This window comes from Lepisosteus oculatus, unplaced genomic scaffold, assembly GCF_040954835.1.
Source record: "Lepisosteus oculatus isolate fLepOcu1 unplaced genomic scaffold, fLepOcu1.hap2 HAP2_SCAFFOLD_83, whole genome shotgun sequence".
NCBI lineage: Eukaryota > Metazoa > Chordata > Actinopteri > Semionotiformes > Lepisosteidae > Lepisosteus > Lepisosteus oculatus.
The window spans coordinates 232501-245328 of NW_027168394.1; the positions used below are offsets into that span (position 1 = coordinate 232501).

The window sequence follows — 12828 nt, forward strand, 5'->3', positions numbered from 1 at the left end:
GTTGTACACAGAAAGCAAATTGAGCTCCTTGGACATCAAAAGTTCCAGATAAAAGCCATTTGTCACCCTTTCTCTTGGTGTTGATATTGCTATTGTATGTAAAGGTGGCAACTTGCTCAGCGAGCAGGCGGAGCACACACCGAATGCAGATGTGTCTGAGTGGTGTGTCCAAGTGGCTGCAAAAGGATAATGCTCCTGGGGCGCCGGGGCTTAGTTGGTTAAAGCGCCTGCCTGGTAAATAGGAGATCCTGGGTTCAAATCCCAGCGGTGCCTTCTTTGTTCTGTTTTCTCAAACAGAACTGGTCCTTACAGACAACCGCCTACGGCTAGACTTGCAAGTATTCATTTCCTGTCTTTAACGCGACTTGTTTTTCTTAAAATGGATGCAACTTGCAAAACATGAAATACAAACCTTGCTAATCAGCGCTGGCGGCTGGCAAAAAAAAAAAGAAGTCAGCAATGTTTTTTTTCTTTAACCTTAACCCTGCTAACGGAGACGAGTTAAACAACCGAGTCTATGCAGCTTAAACGGTCCGCATGTCGGGTTCTTAGCTGAAAGGGTGGTAAATCACGCTCACCCCAGTCCTTAATCTTTTAAAGAGGATACAAAATTGAACCTAGTCGCCACATCACATACATCCTGTTCAATGATAAAAAAGTGACATCTATCCTCGATCCAGAGTAAATCCCACGTTGAGGGCATACTTTTTTCCACTTTACCATGAGTCGGGCTCAGCTGCACAGAGGCGAGAGCAGAGCAATGAGGTCACGGGGACAGGGGAGTCACACGCTGGCGGTTTAAACACGCGGAAGAAAACTGAGGGATCCACAGTATGTGGACCCTCCGTGCGCCATCAGTCCGCACTCCGGACTCTGAATCCTGCCATCCAAGTTAAGATCTCGGCGGAACCTGAGGCGCAGTTCCTTCTTAAAACGTAATCTGGTGAGCATTTCTAGAATCGTACTTGTATAGATGCAGCCTTTAATGTGTTGCTAGGTTAAAATTGATGACTTCTTGAACTTCAGTAGGCAACTGCCCTCTTGATTTCGGATTTAATTTCTTTATTACAGGGGTGCTTTTATGAAGACAGAGTCATGTTCAGGTACTTTTCTTGATGGAGGAAGCATATTTCGGACTCTGTGATCTGCTCACCTGGAAAGGTCTGCTGTACTACTACAAGAGAGAAGTAGAGTCTGGAGGAAGGGACAATTTTATGATGCTTTGGAAGATAATGTTTTTTTTTTCTTTGAAATCGAAATGAATCAGAATATCAGTGCAAAAGACAGACTCTTGGTTTGGTTTGAGATATGGTTTTAAAACAGACAAAATGTAGAAAACAGGTCTTTCTCACTTTTGGTAAAGAATGGACCGGGGGTAATATTTTACTAGTTGCAGTGCTGATCTCACTGGGTTACAGTCCTGCAGTGTCACACCGGGGCCAGTGGCGCAATGGATAACGCGTCTGACTACGGCTCAGGAGATTGCAGGTTCGACTCCTGCCTGGCTCGGGTCGTTTTTAAACGCATCTGGCTACTCCCTAAGTAGTCTGTGCTACTTACTGCATTGTAATCGTACCCGGTAAGAGATTTCCTTCATGTAAATGAACTGCACCTGACAGCTTTAGAAAAACACCTGGGCTCAGTACGGTGCTGAGAGCTCAGCGTTGCTGTTCTAATTAGCACGCACTGCATCGGCTATGAGCCCGAACCTTTCAATTATTCCGATCAGTAAGTCAACACGTAGTCCACATGAACGGTAGAAATATTCTCTTGTCTGTCTCTTGTTTGTATAGAACTGAATGTCCCTGACAATGTTCTGTTAGTTTTAATTGAAGAACGGCATTTGTGTTCAAATATACCAGACAAGTTTATGTAACTGCTCATGCGACACTCAGTTGTAATTAGTCAAGAAATAAAGTCGAACAACAGCTGCGGGTTTGATTCTGAACGTATGAGATTGCAGCGCCTTTTACTTCCATTGACAAATGATAGAGATTCGAAGAGAGATCCTTCAGACCAGCAAGCAAACCCACGGCTATTTCGGTTTTCTATCTAGGCAACGTTGGTGTCTGCAATAGCATACATGAAAGCGTGATGCAATTTCTGTGGCTACATTTGTTGCACGTCATGCACAGTAAGAGTGTTTCTAACACCAAATAAAAAGTCAACAATTAGCGATCACGCCCTTCTCCTCAGTTAACCCACTGAAACCCTTGCTGTTAACAGTTCTTTACTGCGTGCTTTACCAGCACCTACATATCGTGTCGGTTCTTTCAGCTTTATTCATTAGGTTTTCAAAGGTATAAGTAGAGCACCAGAGGTGCGAACGCAAAATGTGTGGTTATCTGAAGAATTGATTTCAATGGCAGCGGGTCCAAGCGATTTCGCGTTGTTATAGTACCAGGAAAGGAGAAGCGGCACTTCGCCTCTGCCGTGCAGGCACAAGGCGACGTGCGGCAGACGCCGGAGTCGGCAGGTTTCGAACCTGCGCGGGGAAGCCCCAACGCATTTCGAGCCCATCGCCTTAACCACTCGAGCACGACAAATGCGAACTCGCCGCCGCCGTATTCCTCCTATAATCAAACACGGACTGCGAGGTGGCTGCGGAAACCTTTTTAAAGTTGCTCTCCGTTAAAAAAAAATACCTTTCACAAGATTCGTGCCGGCAGACAGACACGCCTCAGAGGGTTTAAGGCTGGCTTCACGTTCAAATGATAAAGTCCCCCAGTCCGGATGTCAAAACGCAACTTTGGCAGACAGAAAAAAACATCAACAAACCAAAAATGTGGACAAGGATTTTACAAGCTGCACCACACTGCACTTTCAAAAGCATTTACATTCGTGTTAGACGCAGGAATTGCCTTTGATTTGCGCGCTTACGAACGCCATGGAAAACGAAACAAAACTAAAGCCCTCAGCTCCTGCACTTGATTATAGTCCCGTTACGTGTCGAAGCAGGAATTTACGTCATCCTACCACTGTAACACGGGGAATAGAGGGAAATGAGCACAAGCTACGAATTGTCTCAATCACTCCCTACAGTAGTAAGACGCCTGGAAGCGTGCACCCCCATCATTAATCTTTGCGCATCTGTGCAAGGTAAACTCTGTAGCAGTCTCTGAAACGGCTCAAAGGAAACACGTGATTGATTCCATGTGCATCTGGGGTTCATTTCTTATTTACATTTAATTCAAGGGAAAGGCTTGGGTCAGTTTCAGACGGCCTCCAACAGCGAGATTCAAGCGCCCCACCTTCAGCCCAATCTGCGCCGCCAGAACGCCAACGGCTCCTCTGGTCTCCGGGGTGCGGTTGTGACCCCGTAACCTAAAGTGTTGGTGGCAGACAAATGGAGACTAACAGGTGATGTCCTAGGACATGACTACATTGTGACACTCGGTGGGGATGGTGACCATTGCTTGGAAAAGAGTGCGAGGCCCCTTTAGAAAAACATTTTGTTAACAGGCATTCTGCCTTAGTCCAAACACCTATAGCTTGCAAAGCGCATGCTATTAGACAGGCACCTCTGCAAGACCTTAAGAGTCTCTTAAACTAGTGATAGTAAGGTGTTCCCAATGGGCGATGTTTGGCTTTCAAATCATCTCTCTGTGGAAGCGCCGAGATGCAGCTGTTTAAGGCTTAGAAGCAGCTGACTGTTTCACTACCTAGCGGATTACTGTCAGTCAGGGAGCTCAGAGGTGAAAAGCCTGTCTGAGAGACAATTCGCCGTCGATGAGTTCAATATGTTCCGTACCAGCTCGGCGCAACTGAGATCATCTTGGTAGCCGTGTAGCTCAGATGAGTGAGAGCGTGTGTGTGTGTACCACCGTGATTGGATGCCGGTCCTTCTCAGGTTACAGTAAACCTTCTGCTGCCTAACTTCCCTAATTTTGGGGATCCCTTTGAAAAAGCAAAGGAAAAAAAACTGGCTCTTCATCAGCATGATCGACCTCACCCAGTGTGGCGCAGTGGCCTAATGGCTAAGACACTGGCCTCCTAAGCCAGGGATTGTGGGTTTGAGTACCATCTGGGGTGCTCCTGTCCCATTTTGAGCGTACAAATGTCCTTTTGATTTGCAAAGCTACAACCCCACCTTACTCAGTGAGCGTCTCTTCTTTTCTCTCACATACAGTTGGGAGAAAAACTTTTGTAAACAGCCCTTCGGAATGATGTGTATTTCTGCATGAATGGCTCCTAACATGTGATCTTATCTTTATCTAAGTCATAATAATTAATAAAGAGAGTCTGATTTAACAAACAACACACGCCCAACATTTGACATTGCTGTTTCTTTATTGACCAAATGGTTTAAACAATCAAGGTCATTGATGGAAAAAGTACGTGAACCCTTATATTAAGGAGCTAGTGGAACCTCCTTTATGACAAAAACCTCAATCCCCACTTTCTGTAGCGGCTGGTCAGACCTGAGCAGCGGTTAGGAGGTATTTTGGCCTATTCCTCTATGCAAAACTGTTTCAGTTCATGTATATTTTTGGGATGTCTTGCGCTGAACGGCCTGCTTCAGATCACGCCACAGCACTTCAATGGGATTGGGGTCAGGACTCTTACTTGGCCATCCCAAAATACGGAATTTCTTCTGTTTCAGCCACTCTGTTGTTGATGTACTCCTTTGTTTTTGTCATGCTGCATGACCCAGCCTCTTTCGAGTTTTAGATCACAGGCAGACACCCTGACATTCTGCTGTAGAATTTCCTGATACATCTTGGAATTCATCGGTCCCTCGATGATTGCAAGCCGTACAGCCTCCGCCATGTTTCCCAGGTGGGATGAGGTTTTGGAGTTGGTATGCAGTGTTTTGTTATCTCCAAACATAACGCTGTGCACATTTACCAACAAGTTCAACTTTTGTCATGTCTGTCCACAGAACATTGTTCCAGGAGTTGCTGTGGAACATCCATGTGGTCTTTAGCAAACTTGAGAGGGGCAGTGGTGGTTTTTTTTGGGGGGAGAGCAGTGGTTTCCTCCGTGGTGACCTCGCATGATCACCGCTCCTGTTCAGATTTCTTCTTATGGTGGACTCATGGACACAGACGTAAGACAAAGTCAACCACCTGTTCGCTAGATCCCATCCCCACTCAGCTAGTCAAAGATTCCCTCGAAGGACTGGCAGGACCTATAATTAGTATGATGAATGCATCGCTTGCGTCAGGCGTTGTACCTGATCAATTTAAGGTAGCGGTTGTTAGACCGCTCCTTAAGAAGTCAAATTTGGATCCACAAGTTCTTAACAACTACAGGCCTGTCTCAAAGGTCCCATTTCAATCTAAAAGTTTTGAGAGAATAGTTGTTGCCCAATGTCAATCGTATCTGGATTCAAATAATATACTTGAGAAATTTCAATCTGCTTTCTGAAACTGCATTAACGAGAGTCGTAAATGATATTCTCTTAGCTACTGATGTGGGGAATGCAACAGTGCTTGTGCTTCTAGATCTTAGAGCTGCCTTTGACACGGTTGACCTCTCTGTTTTGTTACACAGGCTTGAGTTTGAGGTTGGCTTATCTGGAACCGTCCTTCAGTGGTTTACTTCACATTTTACTCATCGTTTTCATTATGTTCAAATATCTAATAATTGTACTGCTTCATCAACGTCACCAGTTCAATTTGGGGTACCAGACGGATCAGTGCCGGGGCCAATATTGCTCTCTCTCTCTACATGCTGCTGCTAGGTAGGATAATACGAAAAAATAATATGAACTTTCATTCATATGCTGATGACACTCAAATAAACATTTTGTTCACACCAAACGACAACTTTTCTATTATCACTTTAGTTAAATGCATTAATGAAGGAAAGACTTGGATGTGTGAAAACTTTTTGTTACTCAACTCTGAGAAAAATGAGGATCTGTTGATCGGAGGCAACAATACTGATAGGACTACTATAACTTCAGCACTTAACTCAGAGGATTTAAACATTTGCCTCAAAGAGACAGCACGTAACCTAAGTGGCATATTAGACACAAGGCTCTTAACAACTTGCATTGTTAAGTGCCTTGAGACAACCTTGTTGTGAAAGGTGCTATATAGAAATACATTGATTTGAACTGAATTGACAATGTAAAATGTTGTGTGTGTTGTTTGTTAAACAAGACTGTCTTTATTTATTATTATGCGTCAGATGAAGATCAGATCACATTTTAAGAGCCAATCATGTAGAAATCCAGATCATTCGCGTTTTAAAAGTTGCGGGAAAAGTGAAACAGGTGCTTTTCCTTTGTTGCGCAGACACACGACGACACCGTAGGCGGCAGGACTCGAAGCTTCGCAGGGAGACCCCAATGGATTTCTAGTCCATCGCCCTAACCACTCGGCCGCCGCCGCCGCCACTGCCTTTTTGATGCAGTCTAACATAGAGTGCCGGGCAGCGGCGGAAACCTTTTTCAAAGTCGCTTTCCGTTTAACAACAACAAAAAAAACTTTCACAAAATGCATGCTAGCAGACAAATGCGCCTCAGAGGACTTAAGGCTGGCTTCAAGTTGGAATGATAAAGTCTCCCCGTCCGGTCAGGAAAAGGGAACTTTGTTAGACAGAAAGAAGGAAGTAACAATAACGGAGAATTGTGTGCAAGGATTTTAGAAGCTGCGCAGCCCTGCAGTTTCAATAGCCCTTTTATTCGTGTTAGATGCTGGAATTGCCTTTTTTTGACGCTCTTACGAATGCGATGTCAACGAAAACAGAACAAAGCACAAAAAACCCTCAAGTCCTGCAGTTGGATAGAATGCCGTTACGCGTCCAAGCCGTATTTGACTTCATCCTACCATTGCAACACGGGGCGTATATGGAAACGAACACACGCTACGAATTGTCTCTAATCAGTCCCTACAGTTGTAAGGCGCCTGGAAGCGTGCACCCCCATCATTAATCTTTGCGCATCTGTGCAAGGTAAACTCTGGAGCTGTCTTTGAAACGGCTCAAAGGAAACACGTGATTGATTCCATGTGCATCTGGGGTTCATTTATTTATTTACATTTAATTCAAGGGAAAGGCTTGGGTCAGTTTCAGACGGCCTCCAACAGCGAGATTCAAGCGCCCCACCTTCAGCCCAATCTGCGCCGCCAGAACGACAACGGCTCCTCTGCTCTCCGGGGTGCGGTTGTGACCCCGTAACCTAAAGTGTTGGTGGCAGACAAATGGAGACTAACAGGTGACATCCTAGGACATGACTACGTTGTGACACTCGGTGGGGATGGTGACCATTGCTTGGAAAAGAGTGCGAGGCCCCTTTAGAAAAACATTTTGTTAACAGGCATTCTGCCTCAGCCTAAACACCTATAGCTTGCAAAGCGCATGCTATTAGACAGGCACCTCTGCAAGACCTTAAGAGTCTCTTAAACTAGTGATAGTAAGGTGTTCCCAATGGGCGATGTTCGGCTTTCAAATCATCTCTCCGTGGAAGCGCCGAGATGCAACTGTTTAAGGTTTAGAAGCAGCTGACTGTTTCACTACCTAGCTGATTACTGTCAGTCAGGGAGCTCAGAGGTGAAAAGCCTGTCTGAGAGACAATTCGCCGTCGATCAGTTCAATATGTTCCGTACCAGCTCGGCGCACCTGAGATCATCTTGGTAGCCGTGTAGCTCAGATGAGTGAGAGCGTGTGTGTGTGTACCACCGTGATTGGATGCCGGTCCTTCTCAGGTCACAGTAAACCTTCTGCTGCCTAACTTTCCTAATTTTGGGGATCCCTTTGAAAAAGCAAAGGAAAAAAAAAACTGGCTCTTCATCAGCGTGATCGACCCAACCCAGTGTGCCCCAGTGGCCTAATGGATAAGGCACTGGCCTCCTAAGCCAGGGATTGTGGGTTCGAGTCCCATCTGGGGTGCTACTGTCCCTTTTTGAGCGTACAAATGTCCTTTTGATTTGCAAAGCTGCAACCCCACCTTACTCAGTGAGCGTCTCTGCTTTTCTCTCACATACAGTTGGGAGATGTCTTGCACTGAACGGCCTGCTTCAGATCACGCCACAGCACTTCAATGGGATTGGGGTCAGGACTCTTACTCGGCCATCCCAAAATACGGAATTTCTATTGTTTCAGCCACTCTGTTGTTGATGTACTCCTTTGTTTTTGTCATGCTGCATGACCCAGCGTCTTTCGAGTTTTAGATCACAGGCAGACACCCTGACATTCTGCTGTAGAATTTCCTGATACATCTTGGAATTCATCGGTCCCTCGATGATTGCAAGCCGTACAGCCTCCGCTATGCTTCCCAGGTGGGATGAGGTTTTGGAGTTGGTATGCAGTGTTTTGTTATCTCCAAACATAACGTTGTGCACATTTACCAACATGTTCAACTTTTGTCACTGTCCACAGAACATTGTTCCAGGAGTTGCTGTGGAACATCCATGTGGTCTTTAGCAAACTTGAGAGGGGCAGTGGTGGTTTTTTTGGGGGGGAGAGCAGTGGTTTCCTCCATGGTGACCTCGCATGATCACCACTCCTGTTCAGATTTCTTCTTATGGTGGACTCATAAACACAGACGTAAGACAAAGTCAACCACCTGTTCGCTAGATCCCATCCCCACTCAGCTAGTCAAAGATTCCCTCGAAGGACTGGCAGGACCTATAATTAGTATGATGAATGCATCGCTTGCGTCAGGCGTTGTACCTGATCAATTTAAGGTAGCGGTTGTTAGACCGCTCTTAAGAAGTCAAATTTGGATCAACAAGTTCTTAACAACTACAGGCCTGTCTCAAAGGTCCCATTTCAATCTAAAAGTCTTGGGAGAATAGTTGTTGCCCAACGTCAATCATATCTGGATTCAAATAATATACTTGAGAAATTTTAGTCTGGTTTCTGAAACTGCATTAACAAGAGTCGTAAATGATATTCTCTTAGCTACTGATGCAGGGAATGCAACAGTGCTTGTGCTTTGCTTCTAGATCTTAGAGCTGCCTTTGACACGGTTGACCTCTCTGTTTTGTTACACAGGCTTGAGTTTGAGGTTGGCTTATCTGGAACCGTCCTTCAGTGGTTTACTTCACATTTTACTCATCGTTTTCATTATGTTCAAATATCTAATAATTGTACTGCTTCATCAACGTCACCAGTTCAATTTGGGGTACCAGATGGATCAGTGCCGGGACCAATATTGCTCTCTCTCTCTACATGCTGCTGCTAGGTAGGATAATAAGAAAAAATAATATGAACTTTCATTCATATGCTGATGACACTCAAATAAACATTTTGTTTCCACCAAATGACAACTCTTCTATTATCACTTTAGTTAAATGCATTAAGGAAGGAAATACTTGGATGTGTGAAAACTTTTTGTTACTCAACTCTGAGAAAAATGAGGATCTGTTGATCGGAGGCAACAATACTGATAGGACTACTATAACTTCAGCACTTAACTCAGAGGATTTAAACATCTGCCTCAAAGAGACAGCACGTTACCTAGGCGGCATATTAGACACAAGGCTCTTAACAACTTGCATTGTTAAGTGCCTTGGGACAACCTTGTTGTGAAAGGTGCTATATAGAAATACATTGATTTGAATTGAATTGACAATGTAAAATGTTGTGTGTGTTGTTTGTTAAACAAGACTGTCTTTATTTATCAAAAAATAAAAGGAATTTGCTAGGAATGCAAACGTTAGGTTGCGCTTCTTCATGCTGCATCGTCGGCATGAGTGGAGCTTTTTAAACGTCTGTACTTACTGTGCCCCATAAGAAATCGTTTGTCCCCATTCAAAAGAGATTGTGCGATGTCCTGCAGTGTTCGCAAAGCAAACCTTTGACAGTTTGAAAAGAGGAATTTATTCTGCTTCCTGTGCGTGCAGTAGTTACAAAGTTGAACGTCTTTACACGATCTGCTGCAGTTTTCAGTGGGCGGGCTTTGTCAGAGGGCTTGGAAAAACGCACTGTGTTTCGGCTCGGGAAACATCATGAGAAGTGTCCTGCATGTTTTCTGTGTATAGCTATCTTTTAACGCATACAGAATTCATTCGAAATCATTGATTTCTCCAATTAACAAGGTTCCCTTAAAGGATGAGTCAAAGTAACGTCTAATCGGATTAGTTTCCTTAGAGCTGGTTCAGAGTTTGCTCAAGAGTTTACCTTTCACAGATGCGCAAAGAAAAATGTTGGGGGTGCACGCTTCAAGGTGCCTTACAGCTGTAGGGAGTGATTCGAGACGATTTATGGCGTGTGCTCGTTCCCATATACCGTACGCCCCGGGGTGCAGTGCTAAGATGAAGTACAATACCGCTTGGGCACGTAACGGCGTAACACGCAAGTGCGGGACGTGAGGCTTTTCGTTTGTTCATTTTGTTTTGCTCTGCTTTGCTTTGTTTCGTGGTCAAGAGGCGTAAGGTAAGTCGTAATCCAGGGAGAACACTGGTGGCAAACAGTCCGAGGTGAGAGGCGAGGTCCAAAGTCGAAAAGGCAGAAGGGGAGTCCAATATCCAGAATAAACGAGGTAATGGAAAAAACGCCAGGTAGAGCTCTCAAGGAGTAGACTCAATACCAGCGGGAAGCAAGTAAAGATGGTAAAAATAGCACTGCGTACCCCACGGTGGAGTGTGTGCAGGTGGGTTAACTCGTGTGGCGGCGTTTGTTAATAATCACCCTCTGCTGGTGCTGTTTAGATTGCTTAAGAGTTGGTCTTAACTGCCTGGCGGTCATGACAAGCTCCTCTTTAAGCTGTGGTTTAGTTTTGCATTCATGTGTTTCTAGAGCAGTTATTTATGGGGGTGGGTGGGTCCTTCACAGAGGCTCAGGACAAATCCCCTGCATGAAAGTCTACTGTGTGCGTTCAAACAGTCACAGGTCAAGAGCCAGGCAGGAGGACAATGGACAGATGAGCCAACGAACTAAAAATAAAAGAACAGATATGAAAAAGCCACCATCTTTTTCTTTTTGACATTTTCCGACTTTCATGCAAGCCAGGACAAAGTTGCTCGTAGCTACTTGTGGATTCAAATACTCTATCGAGTGCTTTGATGAGTTTTTGCAATTTGATTGTCGTCCTGTCAGCCTGTTTCTGTTTTTTTTTTTTCAATCTAGGGATGGAAAGTATGAGGGAAATGATGGAGCAATCAATAACCGCTCCGGAAAAATGGCAGAAAGAAATGGTCCGTCACTAAGGACATTTGTGAAGCAGAGGAGTGACATCACCACAAAGGCGACTTATTCTGCTGATCGTTTTGGTGAATAATGATTGAGGCGTGTTAAGAGAAAGGTAGCTGCGTCAGCATGCTTAGGCTGCAAAGGATAAAGCAAAGGTTTACTCCATGCTGAAAAGAGAAGAAAAGAAGCACAACGTTTCGACTGTGGAGCCTTCTGCGCCATCTTCTTTAGCGATGGTGATGATGTTTACATTGGAAAAACTGAGACACGCATACTGGAGGGGCTTGAACCACCAACTTTTCAGCACCACAGAGTCTGACAGTCTTTTGTGCACCCTACATTTGCAGGTTTATGGTCAAAGAAAACAATCACTTGCGCTTCTTGCAGCCGGCAATCTTTTTCCACTGACAACCAAGAAATGGATTTCATCTTTCACAAGCTGTATGGATTTCTTCAAAAACAAGTTATTCCAGAAAGGAAATGAATTCTTGCATTAAACTGAACCAAGCTGTACATGTTTGTCTGAAATGAGACATTCGGCACAACAAGACACGGAGAGAGGCACCGCTGGTATTCAGACCCAGGATCGCCTGCTTACTAGGCGGGCACTTTAAGCCACTAGGGAACAGCGCCAGCGGAGCACCGCGCTTTTACAGACACTTGGACACATCTGCGTTCGGTGTGCACTTAACCTGCTCTCTGAACCCGTTGCCTCCGTCCCATTTAATAGCAGAACTGACGCCAAGAGAAATGATGAGAAATGGCATTTATCGGGCACTTTTCATGTCCAAGGAGCTCAATGCCCTTGACACCTCCCCAAGGCGACAGAGCTGTGCATTCTTTGGCGACACCATTTTTTCTTTTGTTTAATTTCTATACTTATTGATAGAATAAAAACGATATGTCATGTACTGTAAGGGAAATGTCTCTTTTCATGGGGAAAGCTAGCACCAGCAAATGTTGTGTTTAGAAGAAGTGATTTAACATGACACGTGACCTAATTTACCGGAGCAAAAGCTCACCCAGCAAGCCCTGCTTTACTTCTACAGGAGAGAAGTACTGTAGAGTCTGCAAGATGTTCAGCTGGGTAGCTACGTCAGCATGCCTCGGCTGCAAAGGAACAAGTACTAGGTTTATTGCATGCTGAAAAGAGAAGAACGGAAACACAGCGTTTCGACTGTGAGGTCTTCTCACACCTGAAGAAGCCTCACACCTGTAAAAGGCTCCATGGTTTTCTTTCTTCTCTTTTCAACATGGAATACACCTATTGTCTGCAAGATGTGACAATTTCATGGTGTTTTGGAAGAAAACCTTTTTTCTTTGAATTCAAAATCAATCGGAATTTCAGCACAACACATCAACACTTTTTCTGTTTTAAGGAGATGATATTTTAAACCTGACAAAAATAGTAGGAAACACAAGTTTCTTGCTGTGAAAATTTAGATGGGGAAGTGTACTACTAGTAGCAGTGTAGAGCTCTCTGTGGTGGAGTGCAAGCGCATGTTCTATGGGCCAGTGGCGTAATGGATAACGCGTCTGACTTCGGATCAGAAGATTGTAGGTTCGAGTCCTGCCTGGCTCGTGAGGCTTTTAAACCTCTCAGGTTCCTAGGTAACAGGTTGCCGTCATGTATATGAACTATAGAAAAGCATTTGCCACAACCCGTAAATTAGCACGCAAGTGCGGGCTGGTGAACACAGAACTGTATGGAGATCATCTCCAGCTCCGAGCTCAATTGCAATG

The 12828-nt window shown here is 44.6% G+C and overlaps 4 non-coding genes across 4 annotated transcripts; all 4 read left to right on the forward strand.

Annotated features, from left to right (window-relative positions):
• Positions 1-199: 199 nt before the first annotated feature.
• On the forward strand, positions 200-273 carry trnat-ggu (transfer RNA threonine (anticodon GGU)). The gene has a single exon. It is a non-coding gene; the product is annotated as a tRNA-Thr (tRNA).
• Positions 274-1436: 1163 nt separating this feature from the next.
• trnar-acg (transfer RNA arginine (anticodon ACG)) lies at positions 1437-1509 on the forward strand. Its single transcript has one exon. It is a non-coding gene; the product is annotated as a tRNA-Arg (tRNA).
• Positions 1510-7766: 6257 nt separating this feature from the next.
• trnar-ccu (transfer RNA arginine (anticodon CCU)) lies at positions 7767-7839 on the forward strand. Its single transcript has one exon. It is a non-coding gene; the product is annotated as a tRNA-Arg (tRNA).
• Positions 7840-12594: 4755 nt separating this feature from the next.
• trnar-ucg (transfer RNA arginine (anticodon UCG)) lies at positions 12595-12667 on the forward strand. Its single transcript has one exon. It is a non-coding gene; the product is annotated as a tRNA-Arg (tRNA).
• Positions 12668-12828: the final 161 nt, after the last annotated feature.